This window comes from Aethalodelphis obliquidens, unplaced genomic scaffold (assembly GCF_003676395.1).
Source record: "Aethalodelphis obliquidens isolate GAN/ISIS:26980383/991018 unplaced genomic scaffold, ASM367639v1 scaffold13, whole genome shotgun sequence".
Classification (NCBI taxonomy): Eukaryota; Metazoa; Chordata; class Mammalia; order Artiodactyla; family Delphinidae; genus Aethalodelphis; species Aethalodelphis obliquidens.
In genome coordinates, this window is record NW_020837957.1 from 7744539 (window position 1) to 7764344 (window position 19806).

Genomic DNA, 19806 nt, shown 5'->3' on the forward strand with positions numbered 1-19806 from the left:
GGAGTTCCTTAATAAATCTGCTTTCCAACTCTGAGGTGTCTTCACAGCTTCTCTCTCCATTAACCTTCAGTATCCCTCTTTCCCAAGCAAATAAGAAGCATCATAATACAGCTAGGTCATCTGTCCACTATCAAATTTCCACCACCCTTTCATTCTTACCCACATGCTCTTTTTTTTCTCCTGTGACAATAGACTGCTCCCACTGTTACCTAAAACCGAACCTCCCACTTGCCACCTGTTGTATCCCCTGTGAATTCCCCATACTTGCCTTTCATTTCTTTGTTTTTTTTAAAGTCACAAACAGATTATAATATTCTAGCTGGGACAGATACTGCTTATTTTGCTTTTGATTTGGGGGTTTTTGTTGTTGTTCTTCATGCTTCCTGTAATAGCATAAAGGAATGAGTAAATTGGGAAAGCTGGGGTTGGGGCTTATGAGGGGGGGCATCACAATATGTTGCCTTGAGCTGCTAGGAGTAACCCAATATCATTCTGTGCCTATTGAGGCTCCAGAAAGCGAAAAATAGATGGTAAAGGATAGAAGGGGAATAAGAATACACTCTACTTCTTAAATGTTCTGAGAACCGGCCCTGCATCTAAATTATGATTATACAACATGCTTTCCCTAATATAATTGTCTAGCATTTCTGGGAAAGTATTACAAGATTCTTCTCCTTGCTCCTATGGCCCCCATTGTTTCTTAAAATATGATCTGTACTTCCACTCCTTCCCACAGTTATTATCCTGATGTAGAAGATGGGGAGAGTTTAAAGGTCTTTCCTCACTGGGACCTTGAGTACTCATTTGTAGAGTTTATGGGAAAGAAGATCCTCTTTTTCAGTCTCTTCTGATGCATATATTTCCATTTCCTGACATTTCCAAAAATGATCTTTTAGAAGCAGTAGTTGTTGGGAATGAGAAATAATGTGGACAAGTCAAACTTTTTACCATATTCTGTTTCAAAAGTGACCTCATGGTCATTGCTCAAGAGACTCTATTTATGACAGGTTCATCCCCCTAGGGAAATTCATGGCTGCATTCTATTTCATCTCCTCCAGTATGTGTTAATGATATTTTAGTTCATATTTAAAAAATATTTTAAAGTGCTTTCTCATCTGTGATATGCTTATACTGGAAATGACTTTACAAGTCACATAAGGGGGTAACTGAGACTTAGGTTAAGTTGTTGAAGTTACTGGATTATGTTTGGTCAGCTTTCTAATTAGAGCAGAATGTGATGGTAAGACCCACATTTTGGAATGTCTAGCTCAGAGTTTTATTTATTACATAATTGTATTACTTTATTGTACTGGGGTCCATCAATGTTCATCTTCTGCCTTTTTAAGGACCCTATGATCACAAGAACAGCCTTAAGTCAAAAGTGTATGTGATTAGACAGATACTACTGACTGCATTGAGTGAGGAGGGAGCGGGCCCAGAGTGTTTCCTAGTTAGGCTACAATGTGTGAAGACTGGGGAGCAAAGGAGAGCTTACAGGTGTTCAGGAGCTAAAATAGGTTCACTAGGGCTGAAGAGGAAGCCGAGAGTAGCAGACTTGGCCCAAATCAGTGAAGGGGATAGGGAGTCTTTAAGGCATGTTAAAGATGTATCTGATGTACCTTTGGAAAAAAAGTGTTTGTTAAATGATCTAATTCAATTCTCTTGCTTTAACTTTGAGAAAAGTAAGAATCCAAGAGTTTAGGTAACTTACTAACGACTGCAAATCAAATCCATAGCAGAGCTGGGACTAGAATTTATATCCAATTTATGATCCTTATGCTATTTAATTGGTCTAATTCAGTGGTTCTCAGTATTGCCTATTATTGACAGGTTATTATAATAACCCGGGACTTTAAAAAAACTATAGAGGGCTGAACTCATCCCCAAAGATTTGATTAAATTGGTTTGGGATGGGTCAGGGCATGAGTGTATTTTAATAGCTCCCTAGGAGATTCTAATGTGTGGCTGGGTAGACAGCCCCTTGACTAAATTACAGGATTTTGTATAATAGCTAGTAGAGCTAATGCATATTCTTCCTTTTTTTTTTGGTATTTTTAAAACAAAAAGAGGAAGAATTCTTGCTTTGAGTCTTTTGTTTTGCAGTTTTCTTTAGTGCACTCTGCCTTAATGCAGTCCTGCACACGGAAGAGCTTTGATGTCTAAGAGTTTAGGGGATTAGAAGCAATTTCTCAACTGTAGGTGATGGAGATAATGTACAATTTTAAATAGCTCTCCAGGTAATTCTCCTAGACCTCTCTCCCCTGTGTCACCCCAAGTTGGGAATCATTGTCCTGGTGCACATAAGAAAGAGGAGTTTGTTTCTGAAATGGTGGCTTAGTATTTCTCTAAACCTACCTCATCAATCATTACTTTTATTATAGGAAGAAAACCACCAGTTCAGTGTCAGAATATGAGGACAAAGGGACAGATACCTATAGGGATCATTTATCTTCACACAGAATCTCCCAATCATGAATGATCATAGACTGCATTTCTCACCTAGGTCAGCCATCTTGCATATGTGCCCATCACAAGACGAACTAAAAGGTGGTAGAATACACATGGCATGCGTATCATCACCAGCTCTTCCTCCACCCTCACTGTTTTGTACTAAACTGAAATACAACTTTAAAATATTATTCAACGTAACAACTCAGGTAGAGGTGGATGATTTCTATTTGTCACTTTCAGAATAAACAAAAATTGTGCCTAGAAAACAAGAGTTTTTAATCTACCTGTAAATACACATGAAGCCCTGAAAATATGAAAGCTGTTGATCCAGAGTGTATATGCTTCCAGTATTATTTGAAAGTGTTGTTACTTTATGCACCTTCCTTCCTTTTCTTTGCTTCCTTGCTTTTGTTCTTCCCTCCCTGCCTTCCTCATTTCTTTCTTTAATTCTTTCTTTTTACTTTTAAAAATCCTGTATCTCTCTCTCATGTGTACCACACATTTTGTCATGCTCCTGATCTGTTTCCAGAACTTCTAGTCTTAAACATAAAATCTTTCCTTCCCTCTGTTATATAGTTACCCTGAGGTTATTCCTGTGGATTAGTCAGAAGTCCTGTTAGCTACACAAGAGCTTGAAATAGCAGTCCTGATTTCAGATTTCCTTGATTATATTGTTTATTCTTGTATGAATGACTGCCTTAGGAATCCATAGTCTTAAATTGGAATAGGAAATACTCTATTCTTGAGAAAAGGGATGTAAGAGTGAGATTTTGCTACTGTATAGTATAGGGAACTCTGCTCAATGTTATGTGGCAGCCTGGCTGGGAGGGGAGTTTGGGGGAGAATGGATACATGTATATGTATGGCTGAGTTGCTTTGCTGTGCACCTGAAACTATCACAACATTGTTAATCGGCTATACTCTAATATAAAATAAAAAGTTAAAAAAATAAAGTGTACAAAAAAAAAGAGTGAGGTTTTGGTTCCCAAAACAAGGTTGACATGTCTGAGTATAAACAGAGAAGAAAGAGTTAGATCAGGAAAATATGTTCCTGAAACACATTTGCACTTGGAATTTGCTCACTGTATGTGGTAGATGATGGATTCTCCCATCTGGCATCCTCCAGGTCAACAAATCTTCTTTTCAAAGATTTTAAATCTCTGGCCTTAGTTCAGAATATTCTTATTGATGCCAATATTTATGGCCATCTCAATTTCCAGAGTAATTTGAAAGAAGACAAAAATTAATATATTTTGCAAGAGCTGCATAGGATAAGGCCAATGTGATGTTTTAAACCTGTGTCAAAGGCATACATATAAAAAATATTAAAAAAAATTTCAAATAAACCCCTTCCCTTCCATGTATAGCATGACAAGATATTTTCCCATCTTTAACTTTCTCTGAAAACAATACAATTGTTACCTATATTTTTTGGCCGTGGTTTAGAGAACATTTTAGAAGAGACAGGGTAAATCTCACTGCCACTGCAAACTTCACTCTGTTCTGAGGGGTTTCATTATCCTTATAGGATCTTATGATCTTCCACCCATAAACATTTGTGGCTCCCAGTGTGTTGAAAAATCTTTAAAAAGTCAAAATTGTACAAATTTTATTTTACTTGAAAAAATTTACATGTCTGGAAGACATATACAGATAAAACATCCTTATGCATGACTTCATTTGGAGATAATTTCAGAAGTCTAAATTTGAGGCCTTTTATACATATGAGGCCCAGAGTGCTGACCCTCTTGTAGCTGTCCCCCCATAACAGATTCTTTTCTAAAGCATGAGGAATCAGTGTTTTACTCTATACATTGGCACTTGGATCTCTCACCTGTGTCCACATGCACACTAAAATGAGACGTACTCTGTCGCCTAACAGGTGAAAACCATTCTAGGACAATACATGTGGGGCAGGTTACACTTGATAGGTATAACATTCTTAATCCTGGAACAGCCATAATTACAGAGGTCTGGTACTTAATTTATTAGTCAGAGTGAAACTATTCAATTTCTTTGACATAATTATAAATAGTGCTTTGTATCTTTTATATTTGCATTTTTCAGAGTACTCCAAAATTTATTAGACATTATTATTTGATTTCTAGCTATCAAGGAGAAAAGAAGCTAAAATACCTAAGAGGGACTTCCCTGGTGGTCCAGTGGTTAAGATTTCGCCTTCTAATGCAGGGGGGTGTGGGTTCGATCCCTGGTCAGGGAGCTAAGATCCCAGATGCCTCATGGCCAAAAACCGAAACATAAAGCAGAAGCAATATTGTGACAAATTCAATAACGACTTTACAAGTGGTCCACATCAAAAAAATCTTTAAAAAGAAAGAAAAAATAAAATACCTAAGAAAAGTCAAATCTGGCATTCCTCCCTTCTCTTTGCTAGGTCTGAAATAATTTTCAGGACACCAAGGGACAGACAACAAGTAAAGATTTTTCTACTGTTTTCTTTCTACAACCCAATAAAGCATTAAATAATATTTAGATATCATCTACACTTCTCAGCCCTCTGGGAGCAAGCTTTTTATATCAATGCCTGAGAAACTTTGGAATCCCTAAGACGAAGAAGCAGATAGCTGTGGATTTGCCTGCAACCCATCACCAAGCCTCATGGGCTTGACAGGACAATGCTCCAAAGAGAGTGAGGTGTTCTGTGCTCTTTCATAACTTTCTCATTGTTTGAAATGCATAGCCATTATGATATCTCTGGCAGAGAACACTCATTTTCCTCGTTTTTATTTTCTTCTTCCTTTTGGTGATGAATTCTTCTTAGTCAGTTTGACAGTACAGCTAGACACTACATTTCTCAAGCTTTCCTTTACCTACATTTGACCATGTGACCAGGCCATGTCCAGTGGTATATGAGTATGAGTAGAACTTCCATACCATATTTTAAAAATTTTATTAAAATTAAAATGTCATACAATTTTTTTTTTAATTTATTTTTTTTGCGGTATGCGGGTCTCTCACTGCTGTGGCCTCTCCCGTTGTGGAGCACAGGCTCCGGACGCGCGGGCTCAGCGGCCATGGCTCACGGGCCCAGCCGCTCCACAGCATGTGGGATCTTCCCAGACCGGGGCATGAACCCACGTCCCCTGCATCGGCAGGCAGACTCTCAACCACTGCACCACCAGGGAAGCCCTAAAATGTCATACAATTTTAAAGGGTACTTTCCATTTACGGTTATTACAAAATATTGGCTATATTACCTGTGTTGTACAATACATTCTTGAGCCTATCTTACACCCAGTAGTTTGTACCTCTCACTCCCCCACCTTTGTTTTGCTCCTCCCCCCCAGTAACCACTAGTGTGTTCTCTATATCTGTGAGTCTGCTTCCTTTTATGTTATATTCACTAGTGTGTTGTATTTTTTAGATTCCACATCTAAGTGATACCATACAGTATTTATCATTCTCTGACTTATTTCACTTAGCATAATGCCTTCCAAGTCCATCCATTGTTACTGCAAATGGCAAAATTTCATTCTTTTTTATGGCTGAGTTGTATTCCATTGTAGCCACACCATATTTTTATTTTTTTAATTTTTAAAATGTTTTGGCCATGCCATGCGGCTTTTGGGATCTTAGCTCCCCAACAAGGGATTGAACCTGGACCCTCAGCAGTGAGAACACAGAGTCCTAATCACTGGCCCACCAGGGAATTCCCCACACCATATTTTTAAAGAAAGTTGCTTTCCCTCTACTTCTCTTTCCCTGTTTCTGTGGGCTGGAACACATATGGGATGGTGAGCCAGCCATGACCATGCAGGTGAGGGAAACAACACACAAGAATGTTTAAGAACAATAAGTGAAGGACAATGAGAATGAATGAACCTGAGTCATGAATGGCTTTGAAAGCAGAATTCCCATTATAGATAGACCCACAGAAAGATAGATGATGATGATAAACATGATAATGATGATGGTGATGTTCTATCTTGGATCATGTATACATATCTGGATTGTTATGAGATACTTTATTTTGTTTGAGCTATTGTATTTTTGCGTCTCTTTGCTGCAGTTTAGCAGTAATACAACTAATACAAACACCATTGAAATTTCTTTACATCACTTGACATTCCAGGGAACAGATTCTTTCCCATGCCCTTCCTTATTCTCTAATAAAAACATTAAAATGACAAGCAAGTAAAATTTTGGACAAGGAACTTTCATTAAATTTTGTTGTATTACATGTTTCCTTACCTTCTTTTACTTTGTTGCAATATGTCTAGTTTTATTCCTTTTGGGGAAATAATGTTTGGAATGAGAGAATGAGTGTACAAAGAGAACGATGGCCAGACCATTTATAAAATGACCCACAACCTGCAGCAAACTTCCCAGGTTATGCCCCTTATCTACAATAAACAGCCTAGGGAGCCAGCCTGCTGTAAGCCAGACTTGTAGGAAGTCAGACTTCTATCTCTAGTAATAATCCAGGAAGCTACACAATAAATTCTTTAACAATCAGCCCAAATTGGCCAGGACTTGATTAATAACTGACAGCTTCTCTGATTTTTGTCCCCACTTCCAACTTGGAACCAACCAGAGAAAGCTAAGTATGCTCCCCTAGCCAATCACATAGGGATGCCATGCTTCTAGTTAGCCCACCTACAGCTTCCCAAGCCAACAGAACTATTACACAATCAGGACATACCTGAAGCCTTCCCTTTTCTTCTACTATAAAGCTATCCAACTCTGCCTGCCTTTAAGCGTCTACCAAAACCCAGATGACAGTGGCTGACTCCTTTGCTATAGCAAGCTCTGAACAAATAGCTATTGGTTATTTTCATTTGGTTGGTCTTCATCTATTTCCACAAGAATCTTACGGAATCATGCTCTTAAAACAAGTTTTATAAGCAATCCTACCTCTTTCCCAAGAGAGAAAATTTTGTAGCCAAACTTATAGAAGCACCGGAAGAGGAATTTTCCGAGGGTCTTCTGAGTGTCCTTGAAATGATTAATGGAAGTTTGGGATTCTTCTGAGTCCTGATCCAATCACAGTTCCAGTTTCTAGAACTTGAATCATCAGTGATGAGAGTAAGCTCTCTGGATTCACAATGGGGGCCTTTTGATTTCCTGGCCATGTCTCCAGCATTGCTGACCAGGGCAACTTTCACCAAAAGATGACTTTATGTACAACAAAGCTATGTTTCCAGACTCATAGGCTATGTGTACATAGCGCTAAGTCAAGTGGAAATTTAGCATGGGTCCTGTTACTTTGATCAATATAGACAGACAACAGGATAATTGAAGCCAAAGTCAAGATAGATTTTGGAAATTTTATTTGGATTTGACTTTTTAATTTATGTAAGTATCTAGTACCAGATCTCAGTTTGCTTTGTGCTAATTAGCTACAGACTTAAGATTTTTGCTAGATTTGATAACACTTAGAGTTGTGAGATGAACTGCTATTATACTTATAAATGCTGTTATAAGTATAATTATAGTTATAATTGAATTGTGTTCCTCTTCCTTTTGATGGAATTTTAATGCTATTGTAAATATCACCACCACCATTATTCATCACTTACTAATTGGTATGCAAAATCCAAGGACAGAAACTAAGATGAACATACAATGAAGGTAGATATTTTGATTATACTTACATTGGGATTGATAAAATATTAATTTAATGCTAAAATTTATCTTTTGGTCCCATTAAATCTATTTTTTTCTGTACTTTAATAGAAAATCTCATACTATTTCTCCTAAAGTAATTCAGACTAGTGTTATAGATGGCCTACATTTTCAAGAAAATGAAGAAAATGTTTGAGTGAGAGATCTAGAATCTTTTGTGTAGTAAAAATGGCTCAAATTGATTTGGCTCCTTATTGAGTCAAATTAAATAAAAATTATTCAGAAATGGAGGGACACACAGAATCCTTTGTAAAGGAGAGACCCATGATTGTGGAGAGGAAAAATCATTTGTGTTTCTTGTGCATGAGGGAAGTGATGATTATAATCTTAACCTAGTTTAAGAGTATGTAAGATTCTTTTCATTTGCTTCCTTCTCAGGAAACATCACAGGAATTGTAGAGATTTTCTTTTCAAGGTGAAGATAAATGGCTAAACCTAATTTAAGTGAAATGTGGCAAGTTATGTTCATTGTTGAAGCTGTTATTTTATTTAGGTTATTGTTAACTTACTGAGTAGTCTTCACTGCATTGCTGTAAAATGTCATTTCAGGCTGGCTGTATGATCCCTGCTCTAGACATTCGCTCCTGGTTGCCCTTCTCTCTGTGTATGACCCCTCTCTTCCCGTTCTCTCGTGGGTGGTCATTATTTACAGAAACCATCATTTTGGTTTCCTTTGTTGGTATTAGAATTGCTTTACTTACCACTGAACAAAAACTGAAGTAGCTGAGTAGTGTAAATCCCTTGACCTCTCTTCTCTTGACCTCTCTCCTCTATCTACAAGATAGAGGGTGTAAAGAGCCTGCACAGATTCTCCATCCTGCTGCAACTGGCAACATAGTCCTCAGTTTCCCTGGAAGCTGTTGGGAAAAAAATACTAAGGAATTTTTAGAAAAAATAAGAAGTAGAAAATAAATATTGTCTGAAAAATGAAAAAAAAATATTTAGAGGTGTTTCTGCATTTCACAGATTAAGCATTTACCTTACATTGCCTATCATATGTTATCTTTCATCTTTAAAGTGTCTGCTTCCATATCCCCCCTTCCACCATCACTTACACAAGGAATATTTCCCCTACACAGGACCTGACTTTTTCTGCTTCATTTATTACAGCAACTAAAATTTGTTACTACTTATGATTAATTGGAGTTATGTTATTATGTATATAATGTTATTATGTTATTATATATATAATAACATTAATTGGAGTTATTATGTATCCTCTTTGAACATAAATTTAGATGACTCTTGGACTGTTAAAGAAGATATTTGTTTTAACCTCCTTAGAAATAAATTATATCAAATACTTATATAGATTTGCTTTGTGCCAACTACTGTTATAAATCCATTTTACATATGAACTCATTTAATCCTTGTAATAAATAAATGAGATTAATGCTATAATTATCATCCCCACAGGTATTGAACCTGAGGCCCAGAGATGTTTGAGACTTTGTCCAAATTTAGATGGCTAGTAAGTTACAGAGCTTTGACTTCAGCTCAGAGGACACACTCTCAATCACCACACTGCACAGCCTCTCTCAATCAGGATGCTTTCCTCCAGCTTTGAACAAACAGGCAAAACCAAAGTCTTAGGTTCTAATTAGAGAGTGGGAAGGAGTTAGGTAATTTTGGAGCATCGACCCTCAGATGGGAGGAAGTGTGGGGATTAAAATTTGAATCAGATGTATAATCAAGGTCTTAGAAACAGTAGATAGGAACCTTGAGGACCCAAGAACAGAGGTGCCAAATGAAGGAAAAAAGAAGAGGCAGAAGTAGGCAAAGAAACTATTTTAAAAGTTGTTTAGATCTTGCATCCACGTTGTAGAGAATTGCTCTTTTTCCTGTAGCAACTCTTATTTCTTTGCCATCTTTTCCATCTTTGCTCTTCCTGCACCTCACATTTCCCTTTTCCTTAGGATCTAGGATATTCTGTAGTCTTTTGTGTCTAAACTTAGGTTACCTTCAGCCTAAGCACAAAAATCCTCCCTGTCATCTAGACTTGCTTAGGAAACTAGTAAACTTCAGTTTGCGTTCAGTAGTTCTTTTGACAGCCATTTTTGTCTATGTATAATATTCCCTAAGGGATCCCATGGGAGAGGAGGTGGCTTATTGAGGACAGGATTTGGAGGTTCTTGAGTCCTCTGGCCAAATTCCATTATAATCACCATTGTAACAATTGAGAAGCTTTGCATTTAGGCAAATCTGGATTCAACGCTGGGTTTTGCACTTATTGTGTGACCTTGAACTTGACCTCTCTGGAAGTTAAGTAGATAAAGAAAATTTCTATTTAAGAAGGTTGTCTAGATCTTGTAGAGAAAATCATCCTTCATTTTTGCACTCCTCTTATTTCTTTGCATTCTCTTCCTTCTTTCATCTTTCTGTACCCCATATATTCTTGTTTGTAGGGCTCCAGAACCAGAAGCATGTCCTTTAGCCTGTATCTTCATCTGTAAAATAACCTTATGGAATCCTTGTGATTAAATGATGCAGAAGGTACACCTAGCACCTAGTAAGTGATCAACAAATAGCAGCTCCTATTATGATATTTTATATACACACACACACACACACACACACACACACACACACACACATATATATACACACACTTATACACATACATACTCCCAAAATGAAATGAAATGAAATATGAATATAGTCTGTAAATATGATTTTGTTACTTAAAATGATCACATTCTGTTCTGTAAACATTTGTTATAATTGTTTTTGTTGTTTTGGTCTGAAAAGGAGTGTCATATAAAAATTATTTTTAAAACTTAAAAATCTTCTCTTGTAACTTTGTAAAGAAGAAAGCAAGGCCTTGGGGACAAGGGTCAGGTGAGTGTTTATTGGGGGAAGAAAAGGGGCTTTGGTGTGGGAATCTCTGGGCCACCAGGGGGCAGCAACAGACATTCAGATGCAATGCCAACAGCGCTCAGAAAGGCAAGGCAAGTATTGTGCCTCCTCCTTAAAAGAATCTAGGCTTGTTCCTAGTCCCACGGTATTTATTGCCTGAGGTTTGCACAGCTATCTTCTGGACCATCCATGACCAATCGTTCGGATTTAGAGATCCAACAAACTGATGCCTTAGTCCATTCATTCATTGTATTTATGTATAAATTATGACATGGAAAGACTTTCTTGAACCAAATTCTTATTCTCCCTTTTTTTTTTTAAGTTATTGAATCATTTTCTTAAAACAACCACATTACCAGCTGGAAAGTAAGTAAATATCTTCATCTTTTTGTCCTGAGGTAGGGCACATATCTTGCTGAAGGCATTCAAATGACCAGTTTCCCACCAAAGTTAAAAAAAAAAAAAAAGCTGAAAACACCTGGCAGGCTCAGGGAGAGCCATGCTTCATGTGCAACCCTTCTGTAGTCTAAGATTTTTAGAGCTGCCATGATGGCTGACCTTCAAAAATGTCCTCTTTTGCTGTTGATAAGAGTCGGTAATGTGCACTTCTGACATGTGACAAATGATCCTTGGAGGATTGATTTTTCATGTGGCTAAGTTCCAAGCCAAGGGAGGCTGCCATTGCGCCTCAGTATTCCTCATTTCTGGTCCCTGCCTTGCTAACCCTAATTTGTTGCTGTGCAATTGAAGGCTCCCTGTCATTTACCTAAGGTCTGATAGCTGTTCTCCAGTTAATCATATGCCTGATAACTTGTAATGGTTTTTCATTACAACCTGATGCCAGGCAGTATATTTTAGCCTCCACCATCAACCAGGTGTTAAATGGCCTTATCTAAGATTATCATATATGGATGGAGGCAAATACTACATGGGTTATTTTGTGTGTGTGTCCTAAGAAAAGGTGATAAATGTGCTAATTATGAAGTATCTTAGCAGGGTTTCTTGGAAATTATTATAGGGAGGTAGATGATATGCATTAAAATTATTATCAATATTATGGATTTTTTTTGGAGGCTGATGGTAGGATATAATAGGAGTGCAACCTTTGGATAGTGGACCTTCAAGTTCACAGCAACTCAGTGTTAACAAGATGCTGTCATTAGAGAAGGCTATTCATTTGTCCTTGGTGCTGTAGGAAAGGTAAAACCATAGATACTCTAGGAGAAAGCAATAATGACACTTAGAGGTTGTCAACATTAGAACAGAAGCAGCACCATTCCTATGTTCCTGGGTGAGAAACTGCTGAATAACACCTAACACCACAGTGTAAAGTCTAATGCTAGCCCTATTTGCATCTAAGCTGTTTAACCTGCAACCTGCACAATTTGAATTAAAAACAATTCTGAATGAGGTATCACCTCACACCAGTCAGAATGGCCATCATCAAAAAATCTACAAACAATAAATGCTAGAGAGGGTGTGGAGAAAAGGGAACCCTCTTGCACTGTTGGTGGAAATGTAAATTGATACTGCCACTATGGAGAACAGTATGGAGGTTCCTTAAAAAACTAAAAAATAGAACTACCATATGACCCAGCAATCCCACTACTGGACATATACCCTGAGAAAACCATAATTCAAAAAGATACATGCACCCCAATGTTCACTGCAGCACTATTTATAATAACCAGGACATATAAGCAACCTAAGTGTCCATCAACAGATGAATGGATAAAGATGTGCCACATGTATACAATGGAATATTGCTCAGCCATAAAAAGGAACAAAATTGAGTTATTTGTAGTGAGGTGGATGGACCTAGAGTCTGTCATACAGAGTGAAGTAAGTCAGAAAGAGAAAACCAAAATACCATATGCTAACACATATATATGGAATCTAAAAAAAAAAAAAAAACGTTCTAATGAACCTAGGGGCAGGACAGGAATAAAGATGCAGACATAGAGAATGGACTTGAGGACACAGGGAGGGGGAAGGTAAGCTGGGATGAAGTGAGAGAGTAGCATTGACATATATACACTACCAAATGTAAAATAGATAGCTAGTGGGAAGCAGCCGCATAGCACAGGGAGATCAGCTCAGTGCTTTGTGACCACCTAGAGGGGTGGGATAGGGAAGGTGAGAGGGAGATGCAAGAGGGAGGGGATATGGGGATATATGTATACGTATAGCTGATTCACTTTGTCATACAGCAGAAAGTAACACAACATTGTACAATTATACTCCAATAAAGATGTTAAAAAAATAAAATAAATCTTCAAATAATGGAAAAAACATAAAAACAATTCTGATAAAAATTTACTACTCTATGTCTGCTTTCAAGAAAATAAATATATTTCTATATGGCTGTGGGCATGGGATGGGAGGTCTGGATGTTTGTAGTAATTTAAAGTGTTAGGGACCTAGCTGTTCTAGACACTGGGGTAGTTTATTGTGCTGGATAAAAACAACTTTCTAGTAAAACAACTTTATGTTCCAATAAAACAACTTCCTACTAAAACAACTTTTGCCAAGTCGTCCTCATTACTTAGCATGCTGCATCATTATCAAAGCAGCAGTTGATACAAGCTTAGGCAAGAAGGAAACATTTCACTGACTTCTTCAGGAATTCACGGGATGATTGAAAAGAGAGGAGGTAAAAAATAAGGGTTAAGGCTTAAATCAGGAGAAATTTTTGTCCTACTGGAGTGCAAAACTCCCATCTCTATCTCTGTTTGCAGATCACTTGGGAAAACTGAATTTTTGTAGACTACACAGAGAAAAAACAGCTTTTTGGTTTTCCCCAGTGAGTGACTGTACTTATTTCTATTTTAAGGTTGTAGTACTAACATAGTAAGAGACTTAGAGATGTTAATAAAGAACGCAATAATGCTTGTATAGGTGGGGAAATTTTAATCACATTTTCCCCACCCTCTCCCAAAGGTAGAATAACTAAGTGGATTTTGAGACATTGAATTTAGGAAGTAACTCTTTGCCACTCTAAACGTTTAGATGTGAAAAACTTATTTTGTATTCATTTCTGCAAAAGAACTGTAAACCAAGCATTTCACTGCATCCTTCTTTGCACCAATTTGGTCCATCACCATTTCCCCACCAGGTCTTTACCTTAAGTAAGGTGTTGAAAGTCCTTAGGTGCAGTTTCCTTATCCTTAAAATGAGGGCGTTTGACTGACAACCTGTAATATCTCTTTTAGCTCTAAATTTTATGTGCTCTCCTTAGATAATATTTTTCTCCATTTCCGTCTCCTAGGGCATTTCTTCAATTTTTAAATAGAAAGTAAAACAAATAAATAAAATAGAATATATTAAATAAATAATTTGAAGATATTTCTTGGCAAATTCTGAAAACTGAAGGATGGGAAATATAAATTCAATTTATGTGCAAATGTATAACTGACATTTTTTTAAAGAATAAATCAAAATCTAACAATTTATAAGACATCTTGCATTTCCTTTTCTGATATATGGTAAACAACCATAGACTACTAAGCAGACAAAAAAGAAGAATTAGATTTAAGCCAAGGGCATTTCATTCCTTAGGAACATTGTGGAGAAGGAAAAGCTAACAGCAGGACTGAAATAATTTGAGAATATTTCTTCAGAATATTATATTTTGAATATTTGAATTGTTGGCTTAAAACCAAATCCCAAACAGAAACTAAATTTTGGGAAATAATCCTGGAAGACAGATTCTGCAATTACATGAGGGTCAAATTTAAGAATGCCTTGACAATTCAAGAATAGTTATAGAAACAGATAGATTAGGGAAAAATAGACACAAATGAAAAGGATTCTGGCTCAGCTCTGGAGGAGATAATTTCAATATGTTGTATTAGCAATTGTTTCTGCTTATGATTTTTATAAAGAAGACAAATAACCCTATCAGAAAAAATATACTCTGCTCCTCTAGGAAGTCATACCTTACTAATGCCTTTAAATCAAAGGTTCTGAAACTGTTGTTCATGGATGCTCTAACTGATATATCAGTAGTTTAGGGGAAACCCACATGAATCCCCTGAAATTATACTCAAATGTACTTATGCATTTTTTAATGGAGAAAAGATCAATAGTTTTGGTAGATCGTTAAAGAGTTTTATGATCCTTCAAAATTCAAGAAGCTGCTCCAAATGATTATTTGGAAAGTTGTTCTGATCTTTGGATTGTAAGGGATGCTCTTTGATTTTAATATCCTCCAAATGTAACTGGAAGAAATGTTAGAACATCTTGAATCACAAATTTAGGGAAATTTTGCCTGTCCCTGGTATGTAAGAAAACGGCACTAGGAAGACCAGACTGGTAAGCAGTACTCAAAGACACCGTTCAAGAAAGAATGGTGCCGGGGCGGAGGCGGCGGTGGGGGGACAACAAAATGAAACAGTAAAATCCTTCCCTGAACTACTGAGTAGGAGTTCTGGAGCTCAGGATTGACCTTGTGAGGGATGTTTAGCTCCTCATTTCAGCTGTTTGTTCTCTTATCTGTGAAATTGGGATACTCATGTATCATCAGTCTGGCTTCACTAGAATGAGAAATTCCACATACGGAGATTTTTTTCAGATAACTGGAGCATAATTCTTTCAGCACCAGATGATGTATATTTTACCCACTTGTGATGAAATTCTTTCTAAATATTTTATCTTCTAAAGCCAACCAAACAAAATTATAATAATGGTAACAATGGTTAACATTTATTGAATGCTTACTGTGTCCCAGACACTTTTTAAGCATTTTATATGTATTATATCACTTAACCCTAACAATCACCCCACAAGATAGGTCTGAGTATCATGCCCATTTCAAATATGAAAAAATTGAGGCACAGTCATAAAATAATTTACCTAAGATTGTACCATCAGGGCAGTATTGGAGCTGGGATTAAAACCCAGGGTCTAGCTCCAGAACAGTGCTCTAAACCACAGTGCCAAAATGATTGTCAACTAACGTCTCTGTGATCTCTTGAAGCTTTCCTGATCTCATTACTACCGAGCAGTATAGTATTATTTACAACAAAATTAAATAACTCAGATTACTGCACAGTTTGAGTTTTTCTTTTTCCTCTTTATCTCTTTCTCTGCATCCTCATCTGTGTCTGACTTCATCTGTAATATCTCATTACTGTCACTTTGCCTGACTGTAGCTGTGCCACTCTTACTTACCTCTTCTACTTTTCCGATTAGATCTTCAGGAATCTGGCAAATTGGACAGCCATGATTATTAGATTTGTAACTTAAGTTTAAGTATAAAGGCTCTAAGTGAGCATCTGGGGCCACTACTATGATAAAGGTGCTTCATAGATCCTTTTTTTTTTTTGCGATACGCGGGCCTCTCACTGCTGTGGCCTCTCCCGTTGTGGAGCACAGGCTCCGGACGCGCAGGCTCAGCGGCCATGGCTCACGGGCCCAGCTGCTCCGCAGCATATGGGATCTTCCCGGACCGGGGCACGAACCCGTGTCCCCTGCATCGGCAGGCGGACTCTCAACCACTGTGCCACCAGGGAAACCCCCATAGACCCTTTTAAACAGACAAAAGCTTTCTAAGGACCTAAGGAACTGCCTCACAGATCCTCCCTATTCAAAAACAGGGCTTTCAAGAATTTTAACGGTGTTTTACAGGAACTTCACAGGGAACCCAAGGTAGAGAGGAATTATCTTAAAGAGATTTGGGATATGATTTTCGTATAATACACTAGATTATAAATTGGCATACAAAAACTCCACAAAATTTTAAAAGAATTGTATCAGTTTCAGCTTGAACTGAAATGGTAGAAGCAGTACAAAGTGAAGAGAGCTTTGGACTCCTTGATCTTCTATAGGCAAGAACTTATACAGGCTAGGAAAACTACTCAACTTAGCTGAAAATATAGACTACATTTTATGAGAAGAAAACCAAAAAGATAACTCAGAGGGCAGAACTAAGACCCCAGAGGATACAGCCCAGAGCTCCAGAAAATTAGTCTCAGGGAAGAGTACTGGGCCTTAATCAGTAAACTGGCAACAGAGTGCCTGTAAGGCTTTTCCAAGTTGGGTACACCAGTGCCTGCTGTGTGCTTCTCATTTTTTCCTTTTTGAATGAGCCATATATAGTGGTTATCCTATTACTGTCCCACCTTTTTATGTTGGGCATGTGGTGCCGGTAGCTTGTCTTTTTAGGTCATAGGTCTTCAGATAAAGAAGAAGAATACTCAGCCATCTGTATCTGAAGAACCACACACAAGTAACCTCATTTGGACCTGGGTTTAATTTAGATGGTAAGATCTTAGATTTTGAGCCTGACGCATAATGGGATGAAACTTTTGAAGAGTTTTTGGAGAGAGTGAGCATATTTTGCAAGTGGGAGGGATATAAGTTGTGGCCAGAAGGCAAACTGTGGCACATTTTATTTTCCAGAGATGGCTGCGAAATATTTTCTACTCCAAAATAGTCTTTTTAGAACCTTGCCACTCCCTCATGAAGACATGGCGTTTCCCTTTGAACTAGGCTGGCTTATGACTCACCTATATTGAACAGAATATGGCAGAAGTGAGGCTGTGTGACTTTCATGTCTTGGTCATAGAGGGCCATGCATCTTTTTCTTTGTTTGCTAAGATACTTTCTCTTGAAGCCTTCAGCTGCCCACATAAAACACCCAACTGTTTTAAGACCATCATGCTGTGAGTAAGCCTAAACTAGTCCATGCTAGAGACCACATGGAGAGGCTCTGAGACTACATGAAGAGGGAGAAGAGGCTGACCAGGCTTCAGCTCTTCTGGCCCCTTGTCATTCTGGCACCATTCACCATCTACCTACAGCTGCATGAGTAATTACGAGTCAGGCTTTGACAGCTCAACCCTTCCTGAATTCCAGAACACAGTAAGAGGCAGTAAGATAATTGCTGTAGTGTTAAGCAACTAAGTTTTGGGGTGATTTATTATGCAACAGTAGACAACTGGAACCTAGACAATAATCTATGGGAAAACTTATGCTCTAGAAATACAAGTGGCAATATAAAAGAAAGAATGCAAAATTAGAGCTGATAATTGAATTATGTATGGGCATGGTGTAGCAGCAGATTGATTGGATATCAGTTCTGATTATTCAGTTTCTTTGCTGTGCTGGCCATTGAATATTTTGAGTATATTTCCTACATATAGTAAGTTTATGGCAGTGTTGTTTGTAGTGGTGACCCTTTTCCCTACACTCCCTGCTACACACACACACACACACACACACAGAGGGAAAAAAAGGTGAATATTGATAGGGGAATGACTAAAAACATTTGTTTCATTCATACTCTGGAATATCAGATCACTATTTAAATGAATGAATTAGATCTATAGCTATTGTCCTTGAGGGATATCCAGGATCTATATGTTTGTATTCTACTGTTTGAGCATGGAGAAGTTTGGGAGGATATACACTACGCTGGTAACATGGCTAATCCCAGGAGGTAAGATTGGAAGAAGGATAAAGGGAAGATTAATATCTTTATATATTGTTGCATTGTTTTGGCAAGGCTTTTGTAATAAAAAACCTAATAAAGTTAATTCTCAAGGTAAAAAGCAATAAAGTCAAGTTGGTTGTTGCCTGGTGGGAATTAAGGAGAGTAGGAAAGAGATGATTTATTTATTTTTAAAATGTATTTGTTTCATCGTTTACAACGAGCTTTGGTATTTTTATTATTAATTATATTCTTATAAAAACAAGTTGAATATAAAAACTTAAGATGATTTTTTTAATTAAAAATGACTAACCTATTTTAAACCATAGACTGATAAATTGTGACTGGTTGTTATGCTAAATGCCCAATGAAAAGTTGCTTTCTGATAGAAGGAAGCCACAATATAAGATTATCATAGAGCCCTGGTTCAATGATAATGGTGGAGTAGAAGGATGTGCTCTCACTCCCTCTTGCAAGAGCACCTGAATCACAACTAACTGCCGAACAATCATTGACAAGAAGACACTGGAACTCACAAAAAAGATACCCCACATCCAAAGACAAAAGAGAAGTCACAGTGAGATGGTAGGAGGGGCACAATTACAATAAAATCAAATCCCGTAACTGCTGGGTGGGTGAACCTCAAACTGGAGAACACTTGCACCACAGAAGTCCACCCACTGGAGTGAAGGTTCTGAGCCCCACATCAGGCTTCCCAACCTGGGGGGTCTGGCAATGGGAGGAGGAATTCCTAGAGAATCAGACTTTGAAGGCTAGCAGGATTTGATTTCAGGACTTCAACAGGACTAGGGGAAACAGAGACTCCACTCTTGGATGGCACACACAAAGTAGTGTGTGCACCAGGACCCAGGGGAAGAAGCAGTGACCCCATAGGAGACTAAACCAGACCTACCTGCTAGGGTTGGAAGGTCTCCTGCAGAGGTGGGAGGTGGCTCTGTCTCACCGTGAGGACAAGGACACTAGCAGCAGAAGTTCTGGGAAGTACTCCTTGGCGTGAGCCCTCCAAGAGTCTGCCATTAGCCCCACCAAAGAGACTGGGTAGGTTCCAGTGCTGGGATTCCTCAGGCCAAACAACCAACAGGGAGGGAACCCAGCCCTACCCATCAGCACACAAGCAGATTAAAGTTTTACTGAGCTCTGCCCACCAGAGCAACAGCCAGCTCTACCCACAACCAGTCCCTCTGATCAGGGAACTTGCTGAAGCCTCTTAGCCTCATCCACCAGAGGGCAGACAGCAGAAGCAAGAAGAACTACAATCCTGCAGCCTGTGGAACAAAAACCACATTCACAGAAAGAGAGACAAAATGAAAAGGCAGAGGGCTATGTACCAGGTGAAGGAACAAGATAAAACCCCAGAAAAACAACTAAATGAAGTGGAGATAGGCAACCTTCCAGAAAAA

The 19806-nt window shown here is 38.1% G+C and overlaps 1 long non-coding RNA gene across 2 annotated transcripts in view; it reads right to left on the reverse strand.

Annotated features, from left to right (window-relative positions):
• The window catches only part of LOC113624361 (uncharacterized), a 36082-nt gene extending 16743 nt beyond the window's left edge, over positions 1-19339 (reverse strand). Inside the window, exons 1-2 of one of the 2 annotated variants that reach the window (XR_003434313.1) lie at positions 19299-19339; positions 8799-8971 (exon numbers count right to left, since the gene is read on the reverse strand). This is a non-coding gene — a long non-coding RNA (uncharacterized LOC113624361). The remainder of the gene's footprint in view (positions 1-8798; positions 8972-19298) is intronic. The other variant, XR_003434314.1, reaches the window with a different exon arrangement.
• Between the last annotated feature and the right edge of the window lie 467 nt (positions 19340-19806).